The 13,330-nt window shown below is 35.2% G+C and overlaps 1 protein-coding gene across 3 annotated transcripts in view; it reads left to right on the top strand.

Annotated features, from left to right (window-relative positions):
* The window catches only part of nolo (ADAMTS-like no long nerve cord), a 2,006,971-nt gene that overhangs the window by 1,573,629 nt on the left and 420,012 nt on the right, over window positions 1–13,330 (top strand). The gene's annotated exons all lie outside the window — the stretch shown is intronic.

The following is a 13,330-nucleotide window of genomic DNA, read 5'->3' on the forward strand; positions in this document are numbered from 1 at the left end:
CGTGCTTAAATAACTCTGCTGGGATGCCATCGCTACCTGGGGACCTATGGTTCCTTAGTTTTTCTATAGATATTTTCACTTCATCTACCGAGGGGGGTTTCACGAGTTCCTCATTTCGATATTCCAGCTCTATATTGTTAGTAGGTTCCCCTTCCAGCAACTCTCGAAAGTGCTCTACCCATCGTAAAAGGATATCCTCTTTGTTGGTAAGTAAGTTACCTTCCTTATCATTACAATAGTTGATTCTTGGTTTGAATTCTTTTCTAATACTATTTATTTGATGATAGAACTTTCTTGTTTCTCCTTGACTCATATGGCTTTCGAGCCGTTCTAATATGTCATTTTCCGAGTCTCGTTTCTTTTTTCGGTGTATGCGTTTTTCCTCTCTCCTTAAGTTTTTGTATCTATCTATTGTTGTTCTAGTTTTTCGTTGTTGCGTGGTCCTAAATGCCTCGTTCTTCTCATCTGTTATTTTTTTGCAGTCTTGGTCGAACCAGTCGTTTCTTTCTTGGGTTCGGGATATTCCCAATGTGCTTTCGGCTGCTAATTTCAGAGCCTCCTTGCAGTTGTTCCACATTTCCGTGCTTGATTGGTCGACTGCCCAGGTGTGTTCTAGGGTTTCTTTTATATGTGACTGGAACTGTTTCTCTTTGTTTTCATTTTTTAGCAAATGTAAATTATATTTTACTTGTCTAGTGCCCCTTTCTTTCTTGGCATTGGAAATTCTTTGTCGTAACTTGGCCCTTACCATAAAATGGTCTGAGTCAATATTTGCGCCTTTGTAACTTCTTACGTCCATTAGGTTTGTAAAGTGCCTTCTGTCAATTATAACATGGTCAATTTGATTTGTGGTGCGTCCATTTGGTGATATCCAAGTTGCTTTATGGATATTCTTATGATTAAAACATGTATTTCCCACAATTAAATCTTTGGAAGCTGCCATACTAATAAGCCTTAAACCATTGTCATTAGTAACGTCGTGAAGGCTGTGTTTACCAATATTTTATAGCAGATGTAAATTAATTTATCCACACTCTTTCTAATGACACTAATTTCGTTAAAATCGGTAGATCCAAACCAAAGTTTTAGGTATATATCCACAAATACTTTCCCACTCTCCCCCACCCTATATTTAAAAAAATAAAAAAAAGTACTTGAACAACTTTCAGAATTTAGGCCTCTTTCTAGTTTACTTATTTAACACTTTGTATAATTGGGCATATTTCCTAAAAAACTGGTTTTTAAAGTTTTCTTCACAGGTTACGCCCCCTAGCGGTTAACCAAGAAACTTGAAAGTTATTTCCAGCGATTTCTCTTGGTCACTTCTACTAAGGAATTTTTTCTCCTAAAGTGATGACATGAATAGTTTCTGGTATATAGCCGAGAGATCAGCTTATTGGACCACCTGGTACCAAAAAAAAACAAATGGTTCAGAAAAATTACAGTTGTGGCCTTAACAATAACTGCTGTAGTTAATGCCTGGAGTTTACATAATTCAATATACGATAACCAGATATCCATTATTAAAAGATTTAGAGAAAATTGGTGTTTGTAGTTACTAGGTCTCGAAAATATTGCTAAAACTTCAGACAATAATAGACTAGAAAACCATAAAAAGTTAACAAAAAAACAAAAAGAATTTGTGTAAAATTACACTCATTTGGGAGAATAACATAATAGAACATATGCATCTGCTCAAAGCAAACAAATGTCCAGAAATATCTGTCTAGAATATCCGAACAAACCACCTATTTTTATAGACTGCTTTTTTAATTCTCATGTGTGCAGACCCAAAATAATTATTATATCGTAACAAGATGTAGCCAAGATAAGCCTGTATGCCAACGTTTATTAAAATATAATAATTTATAATAGGGTTTCGGATTTGTATGTCACTTAATTTTTAATTATTATGGATACTCTTCTTTAAGTAAGCTAAAAAGTTATATTTTTATCAAGGGATTTTAAATTACCGATATCCAACAAACTTTTAACGTAAGGCATATATATATATATATATATATATATATATATATATATATATATATATATATATATATATATATATATAAAAAATGTGCACTCGTAAGTGAAAGGGATATTTTCGGTCAATTTGGAGATTAAAAAAGAAAAGAGTTGTGCTACTTTATCTTTTTATTGAATACGTTTCGCCCACTGTTCAATGGGCATCGTCAGTTCATCTAAAAGAATGGTATTAGCGATACATCTAATATAAAAAACAATAAGTAAACGATCTTATGATGATGACGATGCCCATTGAACAGTGGGCGAAACGTATTCAATAAAAAGATAAAGTAGCACAACTCTTTTCTTTTTTAATCTCCAAATTGACCGAAAATATCCCTTTCACTTACGAGTGCACATTTTTTATATTAAATTAAACGGTCATATTCCTTAAAGATGTCTTTATATATATATATATATATATATATATATATATATATATATATATATATATATATGTATATATATATATATATATATATATATATATATATATATATAAAAATAAAAAAATCTGCTTAAAACAGCAAACTAATCTATCTGTCAGATCTTATCTTTATTCTCTTATCTATTTCTTATTGTTTAGATACTTTCGGGCGTTACAAAAATCTTATGCTACCCTGTTATAAAAATAGTCACATTTTGTCAAATCTCTACTAATCCATCGTTATAAAACAATTTGTCACTTGATGAATGGTAACAGTTCATCGGAAATAAGGTGAAGCTCTTGTGACATTAACCAAAATATTATTAATAGTAGTTTGCAAAAGTCTGATAGGTTGTGTAGACACTTACGACCAATGAATGAATTGAAAAGAAAAGTATTTTTTTATTTTAAATTAAAGTGTCTCGGCAACTATGGGCCATTGACACTGGTACAAATTTATTACAATATGTTTATGTTTACATACATATACAATCTGTTTATATTCAAGTTAGGATACATTAATAACATTAATTATCTTAATATAATTACACTAAGTAGTAAAGGTGACAGTCTTTTAGGAAACGAATTATGGCACTGTACATGTTTGTAGAACCAAGTAGATCACTTAAATTATTTTGAAAGTTGTAGTAGTCTCTTTGAGGTTTGTAGTGGACGCATTCTAGTAATATGTGCTGGACTGTTAAGGACTCATTACAATGTTCACAGCGAGGATGGTTTTCAGACGACATCAGATATCCATGAGTAAGACGAGTGTGACCTATTCTGAGCCTTCTGATAATAATATTGTCTCTTCTGCTCATTTGAGACATGGTGATGGAGGTAACAGTTGGTTGTATTGTGCGTAGTTTTGTATTTTGCACGTTCCAGTGTGTTTGCCAGGTACTTAATACGTTTTTCTTGATACTGGCCTTTAGATCTTGGTGAAGTTGGATGTTTTACATATTTTCTAAGGAGCAGGCCAGTTTTGCTGCATGATCAGCGTTATCATTTCCATTGATACCAACATGGGATGGTATCCAGATGATAGTTACTGAAACACCATTCTTTGATTGCTCTTGGCAGATACTGTGGATGCACTGTACAATGGGATGTATGGAGTATATATTTCTGATTGAGTCAATGGCGGAAAGAGAATCGGTGCATATTGCTAATGATTTCTCATTAGCAATGGGCGAGTCTAATGCCTTGAGTATTCCATACAGTTCGGCTGTGTGTATACTGCATCTGGGAGAAAGCCGATATGATGCTACTGTTGTATTTGAGGTACTGATAGCACAACCGACGGCCTGTTCTTCTTTGGAGGCATCTGTGTAGAGAATTTTGTCATAACGCTGAGTCTGTATAAGTTCCTTGAATGCTTGCACCAAGAGAGTTCTGGGCGTTTCTGCTTTTTTGTATCGGTTCAAGCTGGTAAGGACAGTAGGTAGCTTTTTGGTCCACGGGCGAATTCTGGACGTAGTAAACGGAGTTGTGAGTTTTAGATCTGTGTCTTTTAGCAAAGTTTTTAAAATTTGTGAGAGAGAATGTGCTCGAGGGTGACTATTATCTGGAACAGAGTGGGGAGTATTAATTAGTTTAATTACTGGGTTTTTTGGATTAGCAGAAATTCTAGAGAAGTAAGACAGAAGTAAACGTTGCCGTCTTATAAAAAGTGGAGGTTCTGAGGATTCGATATAAAGACTTTCAGAAGGACTTGATTTAAAGGCGCCGAGGCTAATGCGCAAAGAGGTGTTGTGAATTGTATTCAGACTTCTAAGGTGAGTATCGGAAGCAGATATGTAAAGAATGCTTCCGTAATCCAACCTAGAGCGGATCAATGTTCTGTAAATTCTTAAGAGGACTTTCTCTTCTACCCCCCATTGATGATGAGCTAGAGTTTTTAAGATGTTGATTCTATTTAGGCAGTTTGTTTTTGTATTCTGTATCTGATCTCTCCATGTGAGTCTTTAATCGAATATTACCCCTAAGAAATTGTGTTTATCAACAACTTGAAGAGGAGAGCCATTTAGGTGAAGTAGAGGAGGGTGAGTGTGATGTCTTCTAGAGAAGTTTATGACTTTAGATTTTCCAGATGAAAATTTGACTCCAATTTTAGTGGACCAGTTATGAAGATTGTTAAGAGTGTTTTGGAGTAAAGAGCATGTGCTCCTTGTAACTTTACCTTGGCAATAGAGAACAAGATCATCTGCGTATATTGAGTATTTTATTGGAGGGAGAACAAGAGAGTTTATATCGTTGATGCTAAGAAGGAATAGTGTTGGGCTAAGAACTGAGCCTTGGGGTACTCCATTTTGTGAGATATGTGACGTAGATGTTTTCCCGTTTGTAACTACTTTAAATGATCTCTCTTGTAGGAAATTGTTTATAAAGGTGATAATATTACCCGTTAAATTGAGTTGCTCAAGTTTTCTAATAATAACAGCTCTGTTTATTGTATCAAAGGCACTTTCTAAGTCTAAGGCAACTGTGATGACTTCATTCTTATTTGATATAGCTTGGGTTATTTCTGTTTGGAGAAGTACCAGGTTATCCATCGTACTTCGATTGGGTCTGAATCCCGACTGTGCTGCATCTATAAGATTATTTTCTTCAAGAAACCAAAGCAAACGTTTATTTATCATCTTTTCTAGTAGTTTGCACATTGTGCATGTTAGTGAGATTGGCCTGTAGGCACTGGCAAAGTTAGAAGATGAGTCATTTTTCTTGATCGGTATGATAAGCGACTGTCTCCAAAGACTTGGAAAGCTTTGGCTGAACCATATCTTATTGTAGAGCGCAAGTAGCTTAAGGAGGGTTCCTGCCTGTAGATTTTTGAGAAAGATAGACGGGATGTCATCAGGACCTGCAGATGAGTTTTTTATTGATGAGATTGCCAACTTTAACTCTACTTCTGTGAAGGCGAGGTTTATTGGATTGGTTTGGATAGGGTTAGGTGGTGAGTCGTTTGTGGGGTACGAAATGGAGAGTTCAGACTTAGTTTTGTTTTGAAAGTATTTGGCTAGCGTTTCGGTTATTTGGTTATCATTTGTAATGATATTATCTCCATCTGTTATTGCGGATATTTTACGGTATGTTTTTAAACCTCTCATTTGTTTAATTTTTGTCCACACTTGAGCGGGAGGGGTATCTGAAGTTATGCTGTTAACGAATTTTTTCCAGGATTCTTTTTTGCTTTCCTTCAGAATTCGTTTGGATTTTGCACGCATTTTCTTAAAATGAATAAGATCTTCGATGCTCCGAGTTTTACGATATCTATTAAGGGCCTTTTTGTATTCTTTTATTGCGAGTTTACAGGAGTCGTTCCACCATGGGACGGCCTTTCCTGAGGGATTTATGGTGCATTTACCTATACATTGGTTGGCCGCAGTTAGAATGCAATTTGTAAATTGCTCTACGGCAGCGTCGATGTTTTCCTTAAAAATAATTTGGTTTGAAAGGTCTTCAAGAGTGTCACTGAATAACCTCCAATTTGCCTGGGCAATTTTCCATTTATTTATGACTTCCGCATTTTCAATTATATGACTTGAGATTAAAATGGGGTAGTGATTGCTATCATATAAGCTATCTAGTGTTTGCCACTGAAGCAGAGGAGCGGTTCCAGGATCGCAAAAGCTTAGATCTATGCAAGAAGAGGTTCCAGACTGGATGTGGAAATATGTCGGGCTACCTGTATTCAAGAGGTTAATGTTAGAGTTGCTTATGATATCTTCGATATGTTTACCTCTCCCAAAGGTGCGTTGGGAACCCCATGTTGTGCTGTGAGCGTTAAAGTCCCCAACTAGGATGAAAGGGTTTGGCAGTTGTTTTATGAGGTCGCTTAATTCTGAGCTAAATAAGTTGTAGTTTGGAGGAATGTATATAGAACAAATAACTATCTTGTTGGGACACCATGCAGTTATCGCAATCGCTTCTAGGCTTGTGTGTAAGTCAAACTCTTGATGGAAGATATCGTTGGAAACAAAAATAGATGAGCCTCCACTTGCTCGTAGGTGTGCGGGTCTTAGGAAGTTGTAGCTAGTGTAATTTTTTAGGTAGGGGTTGTGATCTTTGGTGAAATTGGTTTCTTGAAGACAGATAAACTTGGGCGAGCAGTCCGATATAAGTTTTTGTAAATATTCTAGTCTGGGGTAAAAGCCATCGCAGTTCCATTGAATTAGACTTAGCATAGTGTTAGTATTAATAGGAGCTGAATTGAGAGGATTGGGATGGTTGTGAGTTGTCAGAATTGTAGTTATCTTCATTAAAATCGACGGAAAGATTTGGACTGGGCGTACTTTTACGTTCTTCTGGATCAGTGCCTAAGGCCTTTATCAGTTTTTTGGTTAGACGGGTTAGCCTGTTTTTGATAGACCTCTCCTGACAAGTTGGGTATAATGCTTGGATGTTAGAAATTAGCCCTGATACATTTTCTGTAAACTTAAGAGCTTCAGTGTAGGGGTCACTACAGCCGAAAGTGTTTTCGACAAAGGCTATCAAGTTTTCTAGAGGAATAACAAGTGATTCTGAGGTTAGCTTAAAGGATTCTTTGATAGCGTCTTTTGTTAGATCGGAAAGGTAACGTTCTGATCTTGAACTTATTCTGGGTTTCTTTTTTGGTTTCTTAATGTCTCTACTAGGGGGAGGCATGATGTTGTCCTCGGATGGATTTGCGACCGAGATGTTATCGGGAATATCAGTCTGCTCACTTGTACTCTCGATTTCAGAGCGGCCACGTTTATGTGTGGGCGTTTTAGTAATTATGGAATTGTTTGGTTCTGAAGCAGACATATGTAGTGATGTTGCGGGTTGTATAGAAGACTGTGGTGGTAAGGGATCTATTATCTAGGTTGATATTAACGGCTGAGGCTGGGATGTTATATAATAAGGTTGAGGATTAGGACAATTTAAGGCAATATGCCCTGCCTTCTTGCATATGTAGCATTTCATTTTGTCTGTGGACAAAAAAATTCTGTTTTCATTACCTTCGAATGGGATAACTAATGAAGTTTGCAGATTGAAATTGTCATCAGAGGTAAAAACATATACTTGCCTTCTAAAGCTCATGATGTGCGAATATTCATCGCCGGGGATACTTGCTCTTAAAAATGAGACGGGTGAGGCCAGTTGGAGCCCAAGTTCTTTTATAGCATTTTCTGCATGTGGTATACATGGAGATATATTGGATATTATTATTCTTTTTGTGGGGGAGACTAGCCTGCGAACATTCATCACAGAGTTTCCTACTGTCAAAATCGGATGGGATTTTAGAAGTTTGTCGACGAGTTCTGAATTAGGTAAATATATACAAATTCTGTTATTAGATATTCTGGATGCGAATAGGATTTGTTTGGGACCAATAGCGTCACCTACTGCCTTGACGTAATCAAACAATTTTAGATTTTCATCGGCATGCAGTACTATGGCTTGATCCCTCTTTGGAAAAGTTGATCTAGGAGTTGATTTGATTGCAGTTGCATATGAGGAAGTTGAAGTAGAATTATGCTGAATATTTTGTGACATCTTGACAAGTTGTGAACTGTGAGGATCTGATGTGAGAACTGTATTTGTTATCGGTACCCTTGTAGTCAAAGGTAGACGAGAAATTTATTTATTTGTTAAATTGAGTTAGGTTTTATGTATTTTCTTCCAAAAATACATATTAGGTAGGCCTACGCCACTGGTAGCTGACCCAGTTATTGAAGAAATTACTAATTTGCTAATTAACTAATCGATCCAAAAAAAACATACAATTAGTCTTATCGATACATACGGTAAAGTCTGGTCTTACTACTATTTAAAAGTAGTTGTTTGGTTTCACAAAAAAACTAAAAACTCGGAGCAAAACACTGATACGATGTTACCTCGTTCAAGTACACACTCGGAATCCAGAAAAGTATTTTAAAAGTCTGTAAAATATTTAATTTTTAGCTGAGCTCTTTCTCAAAACAAAAGTTATTTACGCAGCAAGAAAAATCATAGGCAAGAAAAAGAAAAATACAAAAAGGGAATGGTTCAATGACGAGTGTAATAAGGCCATACAGAAAAGAAATGAAGAACACAAGAAATATATGGAAAGAAGAACCAGAGAAAGAAGGGCAAGTTACCAAGATGCAAGACGGAGGGCAGATAAAATATGCCGAAGAGAGAAAAGAAAATACGAAAACGGCAATATACAGAAAATGGAAGAAAATCTTCAAAGCAACAATATAAGACAGGCGTACAGATATTTACGCAATTTAAGAGAAGGATACAAACCCCGAACAAATCTATGCAGAAACCAAGAAGGGCAAATAACCAGTGATCCAAAAATTCAGTCTTGGAAAACCTATTTCCAAACTCTTCTAGGGACACAAGAAAATGAAGAGCATATGGACATGCATCACAATGAGGGAGATAGAAAATATAGAAGCCCCAACGATGGAAAAGGTAAAACAGGCAATACGAGCACAAAAGAACAATAAGGCTCCAGGTATTGACAACGTCCCCCCTGAGCTATATAAATTAGGTGGCGATCACCTAGTAGGACAACTGCATGTGCTCATGAACAAGATTTGGAATGATGAAAAGATCCCTAATGATTGGAAAACCGGGATTATATGCCCAATTTATAAAAAAGGGTATAAACTGAAATGCAAAAATTATCGCGGCATAACCGTCTTGTGCACGGCGTACAAAATTTTTACTTTCATACTAAACAAAACGGCTCCATCAACTAACTGAAAATATTGTCAGGGAATATCAAACCGGTTTGCGACAAGGAAGACCTACAACTGACCAACTATTTACAGTGAAATGATGGGAGGATGAAGTGGCAGCGGACGCGCAAAATTTGCTAGACGTGAGAACCTGGAGAAGATCGGCGCGGGACCGAAGAGGTTGGAAGCATAGTTTGGAGGAGGCCAAGGCCCGATTTGGGCTGTAACGCTATTGGAGAGAGAGATTTACATTGCTGTTTTCTTGTGCTTAGCTTCACCATTTACTCCTGGCAGTTGGGTAACTAAATTATCAGCACGGGTTCGTACGGTCTTATGTTGATCTAAATATTTTTTTTATCCAGTACCATCACGTCCAACGAAACAACGTTCACGAATCGTTCCCGTAACTGCTAAAACATGGGTTACATCATCGTGAGACATATCTTGTTCCGAATCACCATTCTCATTTTAAACTCTAAGTGGTCGTCATCTAAGGTAGAATCACTATCTTCTGCTACATCACATGGAACTTTATCAAAAAGTCATCTAAATCTTTCTTGTTTATCTTCATAACTGCACTTAAATGAAAGAAAACCACAAGAAAACATATATAATGATTAAAAATACACAAACACTTTGCTTTTTATCAATAAAGCAAATTATTCTTAGCCTGTTATTCAGATAGATTTAATAACACTAAAACTAACATCGGTCTCTGAGACAAAACTTGCCGATAATTGCATAATCACCCGACACTGAAGAGTCAAACCTCAACACCAAAAACAAACACTTGAGTCGGTCAGCTACTGACGGCGCCGAAGACATACAACGAACGATTTGGATATAATCGTAATAACTCGAATGGGTCCATCTCACAGACCGAATGTTAGTCAAGGAAGGTTAAGCATTTACACCAAGGAATAAAATCCAAGGAATGTTGCAAAATATCTGGGTGGACTCTTTTAAGTGACCAACCCTGTATAATGTGAACTTAAATAGAGGTTTTTATTTACTCGAACCAAAATGTTATGTTATTGATTAGGTGTGATTTGTTTTGCCCGAGCACAATTTTTAGTGCAAAATAACCCTGTTTCACCTAAACGATGAAATAGATTTGAAAAAGTTTTATATTTTGGTTGGCTTTTGTCTGCATATATAACAATTCAAATCTACTGGCTGTTGAACGAACGCAAAACATTTTTTGTGGGTATACATATCCTGCATTTGTTTGTTCGTAAAATGGTTGTGCTGAGGTATTTCAATCTAATTTAAAAAAATACAATGCACTATTACGTGTCTCACAGAAAAAATAATTAATTTAAAAGATATGGTAGTTACTAATAAAAATATTAAAAATAATTAAAATCCTCTTCTGAAACTCTGAACTGTTAAACTATGTTCTTCTGTGCATTGAAGTTGATTTTTTGTGCATGAGAGGCGTGAATGTTTTTACTCTTTTCTTTTTATATTTATCTGTCTTGCCTTCAATTCTTCATAGTCCGAGCTCTCTTACGCGTTTCTTGCATTCTTGATTCATGAATATCCTGTTCATGAATCACAGACTCAATAACATCAAGCAAATATTTTGACAAATTACCAGGTATTTATTTTGTTTTGATTATACCAGGATTGTATTTTATTTTGGTAAAAAAGTTTAGGGTCGTCTGTTAAGTGTTTAAACTTGTTTTGACAATAAACCACATTGGCATATATGATTTCAATATAAATTAAACTAATTTTTTATGCAATCCAAGTGCTGAAACTTGTGGTCTAATGGCAACTCGTTGAAATGAAAGAGTCAAATTGCTAATTGTAGAGGTTTTCCAATGTCAAATTCAACTCAGTGAATCAGACTATTTTTCCAACCTGCATTGACTGCAGTACCATCAAATTTTATGACAATTAGATTTTCAAGAGAAATACTACGCATTATTACAGACTTCTTCAGCATCTTCAGAACTTCCAGAATTTGGACTAACGTGGTCAACGTAGAATAATGCGCTGCAATCAGAATTGGCAAAAGCAGACTAACAATGACAAAATAATAAGGTATCATATCGTCGGTATATTGCGAAAACCAGGTAAATGACAAATTTTAAAATATTGAGTTAAGTATACCAAAATTCTCAGTTTCTTTCGCTCTACATACAGGTAAAACCCAATAAATGATACGACTTACCATTCAGCAGATAATTTGTGTAATAAACAAATAAGTTACACCTAACCAACTTTTTATTTTCCAATAAAACAATATATCGCTGCTTACTTCCATAAAATCAAAGTTCTGTTGCATGTAAAACAAAGTAAGCCCACATATATTATTATGCCAGACAACAATATATTTCTACTACTGCATACTATATTCAGTAAAAAGATGATAAGTGTCATTAATACATTTTACGTGTATGATTTATTAAAATTTCTCTTTCATATCGACTAATAAAAACCTTTAACTACACTTACTTCATTCTACCTGAAAACGGGTTGAGTTAAAATTTAGAAATGATTACTAAGCTAAAACCATAAATGATCTTATAACACATACACAGATAGAATAACTGAAGACAGCAGTTCAATTCTTGATGATTCTCAGAACAATATAGTCTCAATGATGGAATCCATTTTTGATAGTGACTTTTCAGATGTAGACCCCACATATTAGCCAAGTGAAGAGGGATCTCTCTCTCTAGGAAGTCTACATGAATTACACACAGCTGTCCTTGATAGCCTAAATGACGAGAAAAAAGATACTGAAATAGGTGCACCCACGAACAATTTAGTGTCAACTGAAATAGCTAGTTGGATATTAAATCTACTTCTTGACAAAGTATGGAAAGACGTACGTCCTATAAAACGGATTTGCCTTATAAGATAAAAAAAAAAGAATAGATCAGCAAAATTGCCAAAAGCAGTTAATTGTTCTGAGTGCTTTTACAAATGTGCCAGTTATTTCAGCGAAGATTACAGACAAATACTATGTCGTGATAATTAAAAGTTAGAATATATAGACCAGAAACATTTTCTTATTGCACGTATTAAAACGGAGCCACCAGAGAGTCGTTGCAGTTCGTCAAAGTTTAAAAAACCACGTGCATTTTCCAAAAAGTGTTCCAAACATGAGCCCACATTATATTCGCCAAAGTTCAAAGCGTAGATATTTGGACAAAAATTTAAGTATAAGAAAAATGTACCAACTGTATATAAATGACTGTGAACAGAAGAAACTGGAAGGTGTTGGCGAAATTACATATCAAAGAATATTTTCTAACGACTATAATTTAAGCTTTTTTGTTCCTAAAAAAGATCAATGTTTAGTGTGTAATAAATATGATAGGGCTAATCCAACTGACAAATCGGATTTAGAAGACAGTTACATAGAACAAGAAAAGATCTAATGAACAACGGGATTTTATTTCAATTACTTTCGATCTACAGGCCGTACTACAGATTCCAAGTGGATTGACTGGACAACTATATTATTCTCGAAAATTATGTGTCTACAATTTGTGTGTAGAATGAAGCAGCATTACTGTTTTGCCCGGTCAAAAATTAACGGTAGACGAGGAGGTTCTGAAACAGAAAGCATTATACTCCACTACTTATCAAAATGTGTTCCAGAATATGTAAGTGAAATAAGTTTAATTTTTGGTATCTGCGGAAGACAGAATCGTAATCAGTATATTGCAGCCTTACTATTATGGGCTGTTATGGGCAAAACATAGACCATTTAAATATTATTGAACACAAATTTTTAGAGTCTGGACATTCCTATATGGGAGTTGACTATATGCATAGTAGTATCGAAACTGCTAAAAACCACAGATCTATCTATGGGATGCCAGATTACTTGTCTGTTTTTCCAAATGCAAGAGGAACTAAAAATATCAAGGTTTATGATAAAAAAAGTATGTATAGAACCATACAATAATGTAAAGAATTTAAATACTACGACTTTTATGATTTAAAAAATTTGTCACACACTTTAATTAAAACCGGACAAAAGACCAAAACGGTGAAAAAATAATGTGGTTGAAGATAAATAGAATGAGATTCGTGAAAGGAGAGACAAACAGAATCTATTTTAATTATGACATGTCAAAAGCTTTAATTATGTCCTTACTGATACTGCACGGCAGCCAACAAGAAAAAAGCACGCCAAGTTATCAACTGATACAAGCAATCT

This window comes from Diabrotica undecimpunctata, chromosome 6 (genome assembly GCF_040954645.1).
Source record: "Diabrotica undecimpunctata isolate CICGRU chromosome 6, icDiaUnde3, whole genome shotgun sequence".
Taxonomy (NCBI): Eukaryota; Metazoa; Arthropoda; class Insecta; order Coleoptera; family Chrysomelidae; genus Diabrotica; species Diabrotica undecimpunctata.